The 18954-nt window shown below is 45.0% G+C and overlaps 1 pseudogene; it reads left to right on the top strand.

Annotated features, from left to right (window-relative positions):
• LOC121539745 overlaps positions 1 to 18954 on the top strand; it is an 85312-nt pseudogene that overhangs the window by 27846 nt on the left and 38512 nt on the right.

Raw genomic sequence — 18954 nt, 5'->3', positions numbered from 1 at the left:
TGATGAACATTGTTTCAGGTTCTCAAATGAATCTTCTCTGGCACAATTTGCACATTTCTGGGACTTTTTTGGTAGCTACGGTTAACACTTGTCCCTCAGCGGTAACCCTTCCCCGTTTAAAGGGGCCTCTTTGGATGGTCTGACTCCCCGGATTTTACATCCAGCTTGAAAATGTTCCCCACTCCCACATCGGAAGCAGTGTGTGCAGCGTGCATCTGTTCTGGCCTGCTGGCAGACAAAACACCTCCTTGGAGCTTGAGCAGAGCGGTTGGTATACAGGTTAGGTGCATATTGATACTGCGCAGGGTCAGGTGCTTGGGGCTGACTGTAGTTGCTGTAATACTGCTGCTGGGAAACAGGTGGCTGGGGGTCCCTATCTGGCCTCCTAACTGGAAGTGGGGCATGGGCATAAGGCGATGACTGAAACATAGGCTGCTGTAATGTCTCCTTAATCTGAGCAATCTCTGCACTGAGACCTTTTAGGAAGCTACACCTGTCTTAAGTTCAGCTAACTCTGTTAACAGTTCTGCGGGTATCTTAGCTTTGGCTTCCTTCACAGGACACTTTGCAGATGGCGTATCTTCTAACTGAACTACACTTACAGTTGTAGCAGGCTGTGGGGCATTAAAACGCTTTTTGTTTCGTCTTTCTATCTCATTAGCACAAGCAATGTTAAGCTTCTCTAGCAAAACCTCATCTGATGTTTCGCTATCAAGCAGGAGAGGCTGCATGTCTATCCTGATACTGTCACTCTGGAGACCTGTAAGGACTGTGTGTAAACACATGCGCTGGACTAGAGCAGGGTCATACTTAAGCCCTGATTCTGACTCCTGGGACGCAAATAGTACTTTCTGCCTCAAATCTAAGACGCGCATCAGGAAGCTTTGAGGGGTCTCCTTGCTATGCTGTGCTTCTGAAGCTAGCTGTTTGTAAAGCTCTGTTGCACTCTTCTCTTGGAAGTGAGAACGCAGGATGCATCTAAGTGTGGGAAGAGTTAGCTGGGGTTTACCTTCCAAGTAGCTGCGTAGCTGTGAGCCTGGAGAAATAGCCCTGATTACTGCGTCTACTATTTCTACCTCAGGATAGCCTCTGTTAAGTCCATTCTCAATCTGATGGGCAAGGCTGGAAAAAGTCAGTTTATCTTTCTGGCCCGGTTCACCTATCTGACCAGAAATTTTTTAACTCTTTGCGCCAGTATGAGCCGGGCTGTGCACTGGGTGAGAGCTGCATGCTCCTCTGAAGATGGGCAGGGGGTTGGGGCTGGCGCAGAGAATCACTGGCTTGGTCTGCAGTACTCTGCTCAGTTCCCACCCCTTGTTGTGGGGTTACAGTTCTCAATCCCTCTATTCTGTGATGTGTTCTGGCTGTTTCAATATCATGGTCAGTTTGCCCTGTCTTGCTATCTATGCCACTGATCATCTCTGTCATTTTGTCTTTAAGTAACAATAATTCCGACATGCCGCCATCTTCTAACTCTGCAACTTCCTCTCTTTCAAGGAACATCATAATGTGAGTCATCAGTGATATGCGGGATTTGTCTTGAACATCTCTTCTCTGTTCGCCTGATATGTCAAGGAAATCACATACGTCTAGTAACTTGTCTTTAGTCAGGGTTTGCAATTCTCCTACTACCTCTTCCTGTAGTTCTTCCAAGGCGGTTGTCATGTTGACAGGACAGGAGGAACCTTTACTGTGCAGGAGTTGACTCTGAATTAGGTGGTCCTTACTGTCTCTGATGGTCTCTCAACGGCCTCAGTCGACACGTACTTAACCCCCAACTTCCAGCTCCCCTCGAACAGCAACACTTTCCTCACTGCAGCCTGCCTGGGTTGTTATGTAGGGATTTAGCTGGCTCGGAATTCAGCGACCAGGATGTGGAAGCCGGACATCTGAGCAGCAATCTCAGCGGAGCCTCCAAAATGTTACACCCCTGAAAAAGGGAAGAAATAATCACGAACGTGACGCAGTTATGTTTCCTCACTGACAAATTTAGTGTAATGAGAAAAAGACCGCGATTTCCCCAGGAAGTTGGGTGGAGACCAGAGCAATCGATCTCAGGCTCATAGATTAAGAGCATTTAGTAGATCACAGATGAACACTTTTACCCTTAAATTAGGCACCACAAAATAAAGTAGTCAATATAACATTTACACATTCCTCTTACAATATTAACCCTTTGACTCTTGACGGATTTTAACACATTTATGCATTTTATCAATCTCTATGAACTAGTACTGGATGCATTATCTTTTTAACCTTAGATATTTTAAGATCCTTACATACCATGAACTTACTAATACTTTTTAGTATATAACAGGCTATGAATATGTCCTTTAACCTGTCACACATGCATATCAGCAGGGATAAACAAGTGGCTGTTTTACCTACAAAGAGAACAGAGGAAGGGAAAAGACTGGACACAGTTTAGGCACAAACAAATTCATTAAGATTCAGCTACTGTATGTGGCTGCCTGGTGCTATTTCTGTTGGCTAATAAAGCACAATATAGCCTATCTATAGCGTGACTGTTTTATATGTGGACACAATCTAGCTGTCTGAGTTATGTGCAGACATTATTCACCAGCAGATGTCTTTGTGGACATTATCATGACACCGCAGCGTTTGCATGTGGAGCTCCTTCCTCTCCTTCCCATCGCTCTTCATGTCTGGCGACCTGACTGCAGTAATGTTTGGGCTCCGTGACACAAACAGCTGTAACTCATGGTACTGTAGCATAGCTAGCTGTGGGAGTGAGGGGGGAATAGAGTGACACTGTCATCCTACCCTTGTGCTCTGCTGCCTGCCTGCATCCATGCAGAAGAATACTCTTTCCTTGGGTGGGTGGGTAACTCACCCAGCCCTTGGCAGGTCCCACTCACGCTAATTGTATCACTGTCCCAAACAAATGTTCCTGTCAGGCAAGTTATGCTCGCTCAGTGCGCATTTTGGAAGCTGAACTGCAATTACATCTTACTAGGCAGACGCACGCACGCACACACAGTCTCCACTCTATACCTCCATGCTCTGTAGATCTTTTATCGTTTTGTTTTATTTCTCCCCTGCACTCCTCCCTTCTCCTTCTTACCCTCCCTCTCTCTCTCTTTTTCTCTCTCTTTCTTGCATGCTTTTTCTCCAGCTGATCATTTCCTTTAAAGGTCAGATTAGTGTAATTTAGGAGGATGGCCCCATGGCAAAGCAAGCAGCTAGCTAATCAACCACCCATGTGGGTCCTGTTGGGGCCCTGCTGGGGCCGTGCTGTGGTTGCTGGGGCCAGTTGTCAGCTGTAATAGGCACCACAGACTGGGGTAATGAGGACAAGATGTGGCCATGCAGTAAAGACTGTGGCAGGCAGCGGGGGGCAGAGAGGCTGATTTCATCAGGCACCAACCATTGGGCTACTGTGTGCCTGCTGGTACTGTAAGTCAAGTAGCCCACTGCTTAGGAGTGAGGGATGGGCTTGATTCTAGCTTGGGCCTCGTTAGTCTTACGGTTCATTGGATCCTTTAAGAGGTCTTTCTCTCATAATTGATTTAGGATATTCAGCACTGGAAAAAACTGTAATGAGCAATAGGCTAGTAGTTGGCACAGTTATTGACCCTCCTCACCCAGGAGGACCTGTTGCTCGACCTGCGATTTCTACTCTCACTTAGCACTGAATTAGCAAACTCTAAACTTGGATCCTGGTCCTACCTCAATTAGGGCTTGCGTGTTACAGCCTATTTATTATTTAACTAAATTCAGAGCTGGGGGAGCAGTATTCATGTGCCAGCAGTAGATGAGAGTGATAGAGAGATGAGGCGGGGGGGTACGCATTCACCAAATGGGCTGTTATTAACACAGAGGGGATCTCTCTCCCCCCCCCGGGGAGGTGAGGTAGCCACTCTCGGAGGGATTTGATTGACTAACGGTGTTACAATTTCTAGCGTGAATGCTTTTCAGCACAGCAGGCTTGATGACTGGTTGCTCTTGTTCAGGAGCTCTGTAGATGTCCAGACAGCTGGAGAAACCTACTTTGACCTTAAAAAATGATAGATGTAGAGACATTACATTTACATTTTAGTCATTTAGCAGACGCTCTTATCCAGAGCGACTTACAGTTAGTGAGTGCATACATTTTTCAAAATGTTCAGACATGTAAGCCTATTAAATTGGTCTGATGATGGCCAAATCCGCTATGTGAGTTGAGGACACGGCCTGACCTCTTCAGCTGACCGGGTGTTTCTCTTGGGCAGTGGCAGTGCTGCGTAACTCAGGAGCTCCTCATGTCGCTCAGCTTGCTGCTCAACAGGACATCTGCCGCTGACTCACTCCTTGGCTGAGACAATGTGCTGGCCATGTGCTGAACTCTGTGAAAACAGATTATGAGGAGAGGAGGAGGAGGGGGTGGTTCAGGAGAGGAGAGGAGACAAAGAAGGCAGCAGAACGTGACTGATTAGTAGAAGAAAGGAAATGGAATTGAGACTGGAAGTTAGAGCTGGGTGATATGGACAAAAATCTGTATCTCAATAAATTGCCTGAATTGAAGTGATAACGATAAATAGAATGATACGTTTATAACATTAATTTGTATCTGTTTTGTTGTTGTTGATTATCCTTTAAACTACTACTACTAGTTTGATGGTTGTAACCATCAATTATCCCATTAACAATCACCCACATTTAGCAAACTTACTTCATTTAAAACTTCACATTTCTCTATTAAAGGCTACTTATTGTAATGAATGATATCAGCAAAATGCCTGCGATAAGTGGTCGGCGTCGATAATTTTCAGTTTGTTGTCCCAGTTTTACTGGAAGTCCAGAGTCAGAGGATAGTAGAGAGGAGAGGGTGTAGGAGGCTGAGGGGGAAGTGTTGCTGCTTGAAATAGTTCCACAGACCTGCATATTACTGTTTGTTATATGCTCTCCTGAGTGAAGGGCTGTAATAATGTGTAGCCTCACAGAGCCATCCCACTGAACTGGTTCAAAAGTCACCTTTAGGAGAGAGATGCATGTATGCTGTTCACTCTGCCAGCTCTGCCCCCATCCCCATCCACCTCTGGACAGCACACCAGGTCCAGGTCAAGCCCAGACTACTTCAAGCCAAGGGAGGCTCATCCCAATAAAATGTATTCTCTAACTGCTGATGTATTACCATATCCTCTTCAGTTCACTAACAGCCAGTCAGTCGGTCTGCACAGAATGTTCTGGCACATTCCTGTTACAATAGTGCAAAACATTAGACCCATAGGGAAACATTGCATTTGCCAGAGTAGATGGCATCCAATACAGAAAGGAGCCCCTGATCTATCCAGTTCCAATGGACGGGGTCTGATTGATTGGCAGCAAGGGGGAGAGGAGGAGGAGGTGAAAGGGGGAGGTGAAAGCATGCAGAACACTGGCAGGGCTGATTACTACAGGGGTCTTTACTGGGGATAGAGGAGTGGTTTGAAAAACTGGGCGCTCTGCACTCCCTGTCTCTTCAGAGAGCTGCTCTCTCTCTTATTGGGCCCTGCTTCCTCTCTGGAGGAGTAGACATCGCCTAATGAAAAACATGTCATTAACTCGTGCAGAAGGGCCGAAGAAACGCGGTTAACATTCCAGAGAACAACAGAGTAAAAAAAAAAAAAGAACACTAAAACCTCACTTAAGATTACAATGCTCCAAAGGATTGTTTTGTTTCCTAAGTTGGTCGCTCATATTTTCAAATGTTTTGGCTTGAGACCCAAGATATGAATGACTGCCTTCCCAATTTCGTGATGGACAATGGCACGCTGTTTGCATGTTATTGTAACTTTTTTTTCTGGCCCCAATGAAGGTAATCTCATCCTCTCCTGCCAACACAGTCCACATTTATCCTTCTTGAAAAAGCATCGTCAGCATATTTTATTTTTTATTTTATTTTACCTTTATTTAACTAGGCAAGTCAGTTAAGAACAAATTCTTATTTACAATGACGGCCTACACTGGCCAAACCCGGACTCCCATAGGTGACAGCAGTCAAGTCAGTCTTTATTTAAAGTACATTATCACAAGCACAGCAAAGGATGGGTGCAGATATTGATGGGCCCCCCCCCAGTGAAACTGAACCTAAACTCCCTATCAACCACTGAACACTTTTCCACCCCCTGTAGTTTCATATCAAACTTTTACTATTTGTATTATATTTCCAGGGGACCATCATTTTTATACACATTTAAGTTTTGTGCCAGTGATGGCATGCAAAGGAATAATTGGTGTTGGACATATATTTCAGCGATTCTAGATTGCCAAACTGCAGACAGCGGTTTAGAATATTCAGGAAAAACAACCCTGTAGGCGTTCTTTTGAAACAACAACAACAACAAAGTATACAGACACTACCACAAAGTCCAACCAAGCTGCAAAAAATGAAGAACTAACTGTATGCATCTACAAAAATATTAATCCACTCTAGGGGCAGTTAAAAACAACAACACACCACAGTGATAGAGGATTTGACCATTCAAGGTTATTGGACGAGGGTGACTTCTTTGGCTGGAAGATTCACCACAGATCAACATTTTATAGTTTCAATAGACAACTGAACATAATGGATTGGGACATAACAATGTGAATAAAAATGTGCTGAATAATGTGCTGACCTAAGTCCATGCATACTAAAAGAGTAAATACTCGATAACTCTGATTTCATTCTCCTGTAGATCAAGAAAGCCTACCGACAGAAAGCCTTGACGTGCCATCCAGACAAAAACCCAGACAACCCAAAAGCAGGTTAGTGAAAAAAAAATGGCAGAAGTATAGCCTAGGGACAATGTCCATTTCTCCTCACCTTGTATGTCAGCTTTCTGCCTCTGTAGCAGATTATAAAACCTGAACACCATCACCACCAGCCACATTCATGATTCTGACCAGACGCACATTGAGAGAATAGAGTGTGTGTTCAGTGTTTTGTATGATTGGGAGGTTAACATGGATATTCATGTCCTGTGTGCAGTGTCCCTGTCAACAGGCACCATGCTGACATCTCCTCTTTAAACCCTCACCCTAAAGGCATCAGCAAGCTTCAGTTCGGCTGGCGCCTAGCCAAGCTCGGCTAACCGAACGACTCGTGTGCTCGCAGACTCCTTTTAAAGACCTTGCCTTGAAAAACGAGAAAAAAGCAGCAATAATACTGTTTGTCCATTTTGAGACGCCGAAGCCAGAGACTTCCTCAAAATAGTCAGAATTAATCTAAGATAACTCAAGAAATCTGTTATTAATTTTGACGTTTTCTCAAGTGACAAAATGTGCATGAGGACAAGTCGTCTCTCGTTGAATGACAACAAAGACTTAATTGAAGAATCCCTAGCGTTGACCAATCGCCGACAAGGGGGCGTAGACTTCGGCTTGGCGCAAGAAAAAATGTAGTGTGCCCGAACAGCCATTGCTAAAGTCCAAAACTAACAAAAACGTCACAAAATGTTGTCTTAATATATGCACAAACTGTTCTGATCTGTTTCGTTTGGGAAGCATGCGGACGCCTTAACCCCTCTACAGTCTGACCCCCTCTGTGCCATGCTGCCAGACAGGCCGGCCACAGGTCTCTACAGACCGGCTAAGCAGAGCAGAGCCTTCCCACAAGCCCCCAGCCAGACAGCATGACCAGTAGGTCCGGGACGATACCAGTATCGCGATACTCGTTAGTATCGTGGCTAGGAAACAAAACACAGCGGATTTAACTTCTTTAGAAAAACAGCCCTAATGTTGGAAACAAACATCATTATGTTGTCATCCAGAGTCACATTTATTTATTTTCCAAGCTGTAGCACACTATTTTACATACAGCAGGTTTTTAAAGGACCAAAGAGGTGAGGTGGGGGTCATCTTCCATCCCCACCCCCCATATGCACCCTCTGTGCTGTGACAGTCTGAGCTGCTCAGGCCAATGTGGCACTGTAGCAGTCTTTGATTCAGCTAGTTCTATTCCATCTGCGTAGGTAACTTGACCCGTCCACTTGCAGCTCTCTAGAGCCTGCTGTTTGTGCCGCATTCCTCACAGGGAGTAAAAGTACATGCCCGTTAGATAGAAAAAAACCTCCCATAAGTGAGTGATTAAGCTGGAGCAGTAGAGTGCGGTAATGGGGCCGGCTGTGGGTTTGTGGTTCTGGGTCTGGTGCTGGGGCTGGAAGGGTGGATAGAGGCGAGCACCGGGGGTTTGCGTGGTACTCGTGATTGCCCCTGTGTCCCCTTAGGGCTCCCTAATGGGAGATGGATTGAGGGGCCCGGGTGGGTTTGTGGGAAAAGTGCAGGTGGATCATTAGAGGAATCCGGTTTCGTGAGACTCCCAGGCACCTTTTAACGCAGGAAATATCTCCGTTTATGTCAGCCCCGGGTCCCGTGTTGGCACAGAGACACCACACAGAGCACACGCCGGCTTGTTTCTTAACCCTGCCTCGTTTCAGTCCTCTCCTCCACACGCAACTTAGAGCCCCCCGGTCTCTCCCTCTCTCACCCCTCCTCTCACCTCCCCTTGCGTGTTAGCAGCTCACTAAGGTATCATTACCTTGTATTGTTAGCCTTTGTTCCATTTGGTTGTTGTTTTTAAAGCTAACATTCTACACATGCACTATGGTCCCCTCGATCACATCTTACCTTCCTCTAAGTCCTCACTGAGCAGGAATATGAAATTGTGTATGTTTCTATGTACAGGTAACTGCCAAAATAAAGGAAGCACCAACATAAAGTGTTTAAATATGGCGTTGGGCCACCACAAGCCGCCAGACCACATTCAATGTGCCTTGGCGTAGATTCTACATGTGTCTGGAACTCTTTTGGAGGGATGCGGCACCATTTTTCCACGAGAAATTCCATAATTTTGTGTTTTGTTGATGGTGATGGAAAATGCTGTCTCAGGCCCTGCTCCAGAATCTCCCATAACACACACACACACACACACACACACACATACACACACACACACACACACACACACACACACACACACACACACACACACACACACACACACACACACACACACACACACACACACACACACACACTTTAATTCCCCTATGCTCCTTTGAGACCCCTCTTTCAAAGTTACTGAGCTCTCTTTTTCTATCCAGTAATGGGCAACTGGGCATTTTTATACATGACCCTAAGCATGATGGGATGTTCATTGCTTAATCCACTCATAAACCACATCTGTCTGGAAGCACATGCTTTCAATATACTTTGTATCCCTCATTTACTCAAGTGTTTCCTTTATTTTGGCAGTTATCTGTAAGTACAGCACAGTGTGTAGAAATGAACATAGAAAGCAAAACAATCACTTATTAAAAGCCTGGCTAAAAAGGTGGGTTTTCTAAAGTGATTTATGACAGTGTCCTTGGTGTTTCCTCCCCAGCTGATTTCTTCCACCAGCTGTCCCAGGCCCTAGAGGTGCTGACTGACTGATGCTGCTGCCAGGGTAAGACTTCTGTCCGTCTGTCCGTCTGTCTGTCACACACACCATCCATACCACCACCAGACCCTCTTTCCCTCTTCTCTCAAACTGTCCTCCTCTCCTCTGTCTCAGGCTGCTTACGATAAGATCTACACTGCTAAGAAACAAGCGGAGGAGAGAAATAACAAGCTAGATGCTAAGAGGAAGAAGATCAAGCTAGGTGAGCCCCAGACCTATGCCTGCTACAACTCAACAACCCCTCCCCTAAAAACACAAGACTGGCTATCAGGATGATGCTAACTGCGTGTGTGTGTGCGCGCGTGCATGTGTGTGTTTCTGTGTGTGTACGATTTTCACAGACTTGGAGGCCAGGGAACGCCAGGCTGAGGCACATAGTGCAGAGCAGTTCCAAAACATCAGAACACTAGAGGAGGAGGTAAGAAAGACGCAACTCCACAGCATCCTGGTTTCCTGCTCTGACCCTAGAACAGATCATACAGGCACGGTTCACTTTCAATGTCAATCCCTCAACCACACACATGGGCCTTGAGCAGTGAGGTGGATAAAACCATTCCAGGCATCCTGGAGAATGGATAAAAAAAACTATAGGCATCCTGGAGGATGCTTAGCTCACCCTACTCAACCTCCTGAACACAGCCACACACAGTCAGCCCTAGAGTACAGTTGTTCCAATCACTGGCTTAGTGAAGGTAACACACACACAGCCACCTCTATTCTCCTCGGCCCTCACACCCTCTCACACAGCCACCTCTACTCTCCTCGGCCCTCACACCCTCTCACACAGCCACCTCTACTCTCCTCGGCCCTCACACCCTCTCACACAGCCACCTCTACTCTCCTCGGCCCTCACACCCTCTCACACAGCCACCTCTACTCTCCTCGGCCCTCACACCCTCTCACACAGCCACCTCTACTCTCCTCGGCCCTCACACCCTCTCACACAGCCACCTCTACTCTCCTCGGCCCTCACACCCTCTCACACAGCCACCTCTACTCTCCTCGGCCCTCACACCCTCTCACACAGCCACCTCTACTCTCCTCGGCCCTCACACCCTCTCACACAGCCACCTCTACTCTCCTCGGCCCTCACACCCTCTCACACAGCCACCTCTACTCTCCTCGGCCCTCACACCCTCTCACACAGCCACCTCTACTCTCCTCGGCCCTCACACCCTCTCACACAGCTGAGCCTATTATGGAGCTAATATCATAATGCACGCTTTCACAGGTTTCCTTTGATTGACCTTGTATAATACACACTTTCACGTTTCCTTTGATTGACCTTGTATAATACACACTTTCACGTTTCCTTTGATTGACCTTGTATAATACACACTTTCACATGTTTCCTTTGATTGACCTTGTATAATACAAACTTTCACATGTTTCCTTTGATTGACCTTGTATAATACACACTTTCACGTTTCCTTTGATTGACCTTGTATAATACACACTTTCACATGTTTCCTTTGATTGACCTTGTATTATACACACTTTCACATGTTTCCTTTGATTGACCTTGTATAATACACACTTTCACATTTTTCCTTTGATTGATTTGATTGACCTTGTATAATACACACTTTCACATGTTTCCTTTGATTGACCTTGAAATTCACTAAAGACTTGAGCAAATAACAAAGCCTCAGCCATATCTCATAGAAAAGTCTTCATTCATTGCCATATCATTATTACCAGTAATTCCCATTAGGTTATATTGCATGACTTGATACACTTTTGCTAGATAAATAAAAGGTTTGGGATGCTTTTCATGTGAGTCACGATGACTTGGACTCAACCTGTTAAATGCATGTAATTATGGGCCATGTGTTGACTGACTGACGGACGGACGGGGAGTGATCACCAGTAGGTGGCAGTATTCTATTCTCAGTATAGTAATGAGCTGGTGGTACTGTACATTGGTTGGTGTTACTGCAGTTCATATGGTGGTGGATTACTGTCCAACCAAGTAAAAGACCAGGGTCCGTAATCGGCATAGTAAAACCGCTGATTCATTTATGATTTAAAGGACAAAACTGATCCTAGATCACTACTCCTACTCTGAGACACTTTGTGAATACCGGCCCAGAACCTATCCTTGAGAGAAGGATGTTCCTTGTTGTTAACCCTGGGGTAATTGTCCTGTCAGATTGCCCGTCTGCGAGAGGAGGGCTCCAGGCAGCTGCAGGAGGAACAGAGGCTGATCAAAAAACAGATCCAGAGGGAGAGAGAAGCACAGCTCCTCAACACAGGCACAGCAGACTACACAGATACAGGTACACTACTCAACCACACCAGTCACTCAACATTGCAGTACATTTTACTGTCTTGTTACCCACAGAGTTTGGATTAGAATGTTCATTCTATTTCTATGGCTGGCACACTTACCATATAACCGTGTAACCGACGGTTATGGATGAAGACTGTCATGAAAATAAAATAACCATCATAACCGTAAAAAACATCTATATTTTTGGAACGAATAGCTGACTGAAGACGGGACGGACAAGCATTTGTGCGGTTGAGTCCGTTTCTGCAATAACATGGACTCTTAACAACATGATGAAACTCTGTTGCTCCTTGCTGAAACAAGCAAGGTGTTGTAGGAAATGATGAATAGAAAGGGCTTGGAACCTCTCACCCTGGCAAGGGCCACTAGTCCAAGGGCCACCCACCAAAAAAGGCTTCAAAAAAGGCATTCCGTGACTCAGGAGACAAAACGGCAAAGTTTCAACATCATTACGTAGATCATTTTATGAATATGAACACTGTGTGGTTCACAACTTGTAAAAGTTCCACATTAATAAAATATTATAAATCAAAGGTACAATTTCAAAATTATAGTGCATTTTGTCTAATTTCCCCTCACAACATTGAGGTTGCCATGTTACACCTTGGTTACAATTGTCCATGCTTGCAGAAAGCAACTTATGTACTGGACCGAAGGAATCCCAAAATAATACGAAATAAGAAGCTGTGCTAAATGGATTGTTCTCAGATGCCAGAACAGCGCTTTATGTAGCTGTCGGGACCTTGAATGTTTTAAGAGCTGTGTTAGACAGCAAACGTTGTGCGGTCTTTAGTTTGGCTAGTAGGCAAAAGCAATGATGGCCCTTGTAGGCTAAACACAGCTGCCAAAACGTCTTCTATTAACTGAGAAAACCACTGTACATGTTTAAAACATATATTTCCTCATTTCTGGGTTCATCTGGATCAGTGAAAGACCGGTAACATGTTGCTTGAGCTTATGCAATGATGAACACAGAACGCACAAATAACCAAGGTGAAACATAGCAACGTCGGAACATTGCTAGGGAAATTACATAAGATGCGCTATGATTTCGTTGAAAAAATGTGTACCTTTGATTAAAAACAACACATTAATGTGCAACTTTTACACATTTTGAACCACACGGTGTTCATATTCATAACGTTATCTACTTAATGTTGTTGAATTTTGCGATTTTGTTTACTGGGTCACGGAACAACCCATTTTTGGTGGGTGGCCCTTGGACTATCATGGGTTCACTCACAATGGCTGCCTGGTGTTGTGATGCAATTTCCATAGTACTGTGGAATGTTAATTGTGGCTCATGCAATGGAATGTAGTTTTTGTAATGTCAGTTTCTGCTTTTACTTCCTGCTTTGCCCCTATGGGTACACTCGAAATGGCCGCCAGTCCACCAATAATGCCATCATTGACTTCAATGGGGACGCCTGTTCTATTCACTCTATTTCTATGGCAGCACATGCAGTCAGGAGCAGAGGAAAGGTAGAAACGTTTTTTTGCTATTCTAACGGTTATTACAGAAACCCCGGTCATTTGGCTGGCCAATTACCGTCATCCAAAATTCCATGATCATCACAGCCCTATCTACTACCTCTAATAATATGCTCTTGCACATGGTGCTGTCTATCAGACCCACTGCTAAGCCCATCTACTGAACCAGGCCAGTCAACAGGGCAGTGAGCAGCCAGTCGGCCAGATATTACACAGTACACAGCTCATCTGGACAGAACAACAATGGCATGTTCTTTGACTTTGAATATGTTATGTTGCTTAGGAACACAACTCTTTGGAATATTAATATGAAAGGCCTATTTTTGTCCATTGGCAAATAAATAACCTGGCTGCATGATACAGATCTGACACACGCATATACTGCTTCATCATCTGGTCCACAAGGTATCCTTCTACATCTTAATATCATATGCATTTGGGGAAAAAAAGATGCTTGTTCTGGGTTGGAGCCATGAGAAACCATGCATGGTCTAATAAAGGGAGGTGAAGGGAGTCAGGATTGTTGGAGATGATGAGGTCTTGGCCTGGCCCCCCATTGCGGCTGCACACTAAGTCACGCAATGTCAGCACGTCTTCACCGAGATCTTCTCTGCTCGCACGATATTGGGCCTCTCCAGGCCTTTGTGGCGAGGCCTTCCTGGAACAATGCCCTGTTACGACTCTGGAGGCGCCCGGCAGGTCTGCAGGCTTGGGGCCGGGGTCGAGGCTAGTACAGTACTGTGGAGAGATGAACAACCCAAGACTGATCATGTATGACCTGCGGTGATGCGAGACAACCGATCCTGTCTGTCTCCCAACGGAGGGACAACAATGTCTTGACCACTGTGACAAAGCCCTCCCCATCCTCGACCAACCGCACGTCTCATTCGTCTTTCGAGATTTTTTGTCTGCCTGAATGAATAATTGTTTCTTTGTCTTTCTTTCTCTCTGTCGCTCCCTTTCCTTCGCTCTCTTCCAGACTCAGCAGTTGGAAGGCATTCCAAGAGCAACGTGACCCCCAAATTAAAAGTAAGTTATAATATTGCTTTTAGTCAGGGGATTGGAAGAGGGGTCAGTATTTAGGGTGTTGAGATTCTTGGCGAATGAACAAGAGAGGAGGGGGGAGGAGAGGGAGAAGAGAGTCTTCATACTGGTTTCCTCCTGAGGAATCTCTGAAGTGAGTGGCCGGAACCTACTAAGGTATTTTGTTTGTAAGTGGTTTATGATGGAAACCAAGACATTTGGGATATAATGGAGAGTACCTACACTCCTCCACCTCTGCCCTGTTTCTCTGTCTGTTCCTCTCCTGCAGTGTACTGTAGGCCATCGTCAGGAGTTTACTCTGGAAACTATTCAATCCCCATCTATTAATGGACACTGGGGAAGTTAGCTAATGTGTTTATGTATTTAATCTTGTTAAAACGTCTGATACCCATCAAGAGCGGTGTATCCCCCAAATAAGATTGTGTGTTTGGTTAGGAAAACAAACGTCAGGGCTGAGTGTTGAGTCTTGCTACGGTATTAAACATATTGTATTCACGTACTGTACATGTGAATATTATTCCATACATTGCTCTAAGGGGCAGTTGTATCTGTTAGCTGGGAACACGCAATAAGTCAATATCAAAGTCAGACGTCAGTTTGTAATTTTGTTATAGAGCAATATTGATAGATGTAAATTAATGACATCTGTGTCTTTTTTAAACTACAACATTCAAGCAATATTGTTTCTGGCCCTAGAGCATTGTTCTAATACAACAGGCTCAATTCTGGGTATGTTATCAGTCCTTTATCTTTCAATCTGAGCCAGAAAAAAATAGCCTTATATTTAAATTTCCCCTCAACAGAAATGTTGATCATTTTGACTAATATTTTCGGATGTTATTTCGGGGTAGAATAAAGTCCAAAACTACTGGGGGACATTGACTCTTATGTTTCTAACGGTCTTCATACAGTAGATTTCAACAGTGCTATTTGGAAGTTGACCATAAACCATTCTTGTCCTCCCCGGTATGGGGAGAGTGAAATATGACCTCTGATTATGCATTGTTATTTTTTTGTGTGAGGGTATTTGTTTTTGTTCTTAGATCTTTTGTTATTTGCGGCTTGCAAGCATGGGTATTAAATGTACCAGAGAAGTTGGGTACTGCCAGGGAACTCCAATCTCTTTAAAGTTGTTTAGATTGCCAGTAACATATACCGTAGCAACGTGCTGGAGCGGCCTGAACATTTGGGTATCACCCAAGATCTGCTCCGCCTTGTTAAAGGATTAATGGGGTACAAGGTTATCGTTGGGTAGAGGAGAACGGCCTTGGAAGGAGAAAGCACATTTTGGAAATAATTGTTAAAAAAAGAAATGTGAAGTGAACAGAGTTCTGGTCTGGACCTGGTCTGGCCCTCGCTGCTTGTCATTTATAATTCTGCTCCAAATAGTTAGCGAGATAAGGTCTTGACCCTGCTGGGTTATGAATGGAATTAACCTGTTACATAACATCTTACTCAGAGAGCTAGGCGCTGGGAAGAAGAAACAATTACAATTTCAATGCTGTAGAGTTTACATACAGTGAATTGAGTAAACTTTCAGTTGTCAGCCAACATTAGAGATCATGGCTTTATTACATGGTATTGGCTAATAATGACCAGAGCTAACTAGGGGTTTGCTCAGTATAACTCTCACATATTTCTGTGTGAATGAGTGACCCTCACGTTAGCTGCATGCCACACGTATATGTCTAGCAGCAGGTGAGCAGGTGAGTCAATGTGGTGTCTCCGGTCCAGGGCCCAGTCTGACCTGTGTTTATTTTAGCCTTCCCCTAGGCATGTAAAGCTGAATGGAAATTGACTGCAGGTCTCCCAGGTGGTGGAGGTGGGTATGCTCCAAGAGCTAAACAATGTCCCCCTGGAGCGCTGCTCTGCTCTGCTCCTTGGCCTGGCAAGGGCTCATTCCTGCTTAATCTACGCTTATCATCAGAACGTATATATATATATATTTTCTCGCGGGGGCTGCAGGAGTGCGTGCTACACCACTGCTTATAACTATAAATTAAGTATAACTTTAAGAAATCTAAGATGTTTCAAATGATATCCAGCTCAGGGCTCCAGCTATGCATTTGGTTTGCTAACTTGCTAGCTAAGTGGCTAGATGCCAAGATCAAGCTTCTTAGTTACAGCAGAGACATTCAATCCCCTCTTGGATCAAGATCCCTGTTGCCCCCCAAAAATGGTGTGGAAAAAAATAAAATAAATGCACCCCTTGTGTGCACTTCCGGTAATACCGTATACCCTGGTATGGTACAGAACTGGTATGACAGTAGGAAAATCTGGATACCGCCCAACCCTATCCATAAACCAAGACTGGCAGCTTTGGAAAACATTAGTACAGGCCCCATGTAAGTAAGTAAGTAAGTAAGTAAGATCCATAACCAAAGGTGGGTTATCTGTCTCTCGGTTTTTCTCTCCTAACTTTTTTTTATTTCTTCTTTTCAGTTGAAGTGGAAATGTAAAAAGGAGGATGACACCAACGCCGGCTACTCTCAAGACTTCATTTTTAGCCTTCTGTCAAAGGTGGGTGCCTTGAACGTGAATCACCAAATATCACCACACGGCTACGATTCAAAAGGCCATCGCCATTAAGTTGGCACACAGTTATTAAAGAGAGCAACAGTTTCTCACACCTGCATCTTTTGGAAGGAGCTAAGACTCCTACTGTATGTCTCATATCAAATGTTCTTATTTGAATGTGTAATGTCGCAGAAGAGACACTAGTTATGTAATCATACTTGTAGAATATAGCTCTCAATCTATGTGGTGTAAGACCGTCTGTGATGGCTTGTCCCCTGCTGCATCACATTTTTTACATTTTACATTTTAGTCATTTAGCAGACGCTCTTATCCAGAGCGACTTACAGTTAGTGAATACATTTTTTATTTTCATTTTGTTTTGTTTTTATACTGGCCCCCCGTGGGAAACGAACCCACAACCCTGGCGTTACAAACGCTATGCTCTATCAACTGAGCTACATCCCTGCCGGCCATTCCCTCCCCTACCCTGGACGACGCTGGGCCAATTGTGCGCCGCCCATCACAGACCTGTATCTTTCTGTGAAGGCTTGTCCCCTGCTGCATCACAGACCTGTATCTCTCCCCAACTCGCCTGTAATGAGACCTGCCTGGTGTCCAGCTCGCTTTTGAGCTCTGCATGATATCAGTGTTTTAGATGGTTTTATTTTTCCCTTTATACAAGCCCCATTTAAGTTTTGTAGCCGTGAAAGTGCTTAGGGCAATGCAGTGCCCTCTTAAAGTGGTGCATGCCATTGTTAGTGCCCCTGTTACTGGGCGGGTTTAGCAGTGCCAGGGGAGTCGCTAGGAAATGTGCTCTTCTCATACAACCGTGTACCACCTCGAACTGCAACAAGCTAATGGGAGTTTTGGTGTGGCGTAGGTAGGGCAGGAATGAGGATAGGGCAAGTCCAAGTGTCACTGACGTCAAACGGAAGGAAAACATGCGTTCCTCCGCACGCACTCAATCAATGTTCAGTCAGGCGTGGGAGGCTGGGTCAAAGGATTGTGGGAAAAGGGGTGTTGTTGTTTTTGCTAAAGTAAAGAGAGTGACATTTAAAAAACAATTTAACGCTATTTGCAATGGCGAGCTTCTCCGATGAGTGGCAGGTAATGCTTGAGTAGGAGTAGCCGCCCATGTGTGGGAAAGGGGACTGTGTGTGTGTTTTGGACTCACACAACCTTACGTCTGCTCTGGAGGGGAAAAAAATACATATTAAAATATTTTGATTTATGAAATAGGGGTCTACAGAGACTCCCGTTTGTCACTGTTGGCACGCTGTGGAGTGTCCTCCACGTCCATTAGCATTCCTGGCCTGTCCTTTTCCCAGAGAAGCAGATTCCTGGTAATGGAATTCTCAGAGGCGTCCTTGCCGGGACTCTGCTCTCTAGAAGTGGGCTTAATGAGAGAGGCCCTGTATTTCAGGTGACATACTGTATCAGCCGTGGGCCCTGTCTGCTGCAGGCCTTTACCCAGAGGAGCCCAGCCTCCATCAGCCAAGAGCCCCACTGTAATTATAAGTGCAGCTGAGAGAGATCAGCTTTTACTGCTGTCAGAGACCTAGTCCAAGTCCTGTCTCCTCTCTCTCTCTCTCTCTCTCTCTCTCTCTCTCTCTCTCTCTCTCTCTCTCTCTCTCTCTCTCTCTCTCTCTCTCTCTCTCTCTCTCTCTCTCTCTCTCTCTCTCTCTCTCTCTCTCTCTCTCTCTCTCCTCTCTCTCTCTCTCTGCCCCCCCCCCCCCCCCTCTCCTCCTCTCCCTCTCCCTCTCCCTCTCCTCTCTCAGGTCAGTGGTTGACCCAGGCTGGACTGTTCCTCCCCTGTACTCCTCTGCATCTGACTTGTACTGGCAGGCAGCTGGACAAGGGCCTTGGCTAATTTCAGTTTATACCAAAACATGTTTTATTGACTTTTCTCACCACACATAGAGTAGGCTTACTGAAGAAGTCCAGGATACTGTCTTGATACTTGGAACATGCTAAAAGTAGTTTAGGATGAAGTGTCCCAGACATTCCTCTTAGAAATGTTACTGAGGTTGACATTTTCTGGAAATGAATCATTAAAAAAATTCATTAGGGTAGGTTTCATGTAATTTTGAAGTCACATTTAGGGATAATATAATGTTTATCATTCTCTCTAACAATATGGGTCCCTCCCACTATCTCTCAAGGGACCAAATCACAGTATGTCCGACCTATAGTTGTTATTGTG

The sequence above is a fragment of the Coregonus clupeaformis genome, chromosome 25 (genome assembly GCF_020615455.1).
Source record: "Coregonus clupeaformis isolate EN_2021a chromosome 25, ASM2061545v1, whole genome shotgun sequence".
Classification (NCBI taxonomy): domain Eukaryota; kingdom Metazoa; phylum Chordata; class Actinopteri; order Salmoniformes; family Salmonidae; genus Coregonus; species Coregonus clupeaformis.
The sequence above is the reverse complement of the archived record's forward strand: the minus strand, read 5'-3'. Positions and strand labels throughout refer to the sequence as shown.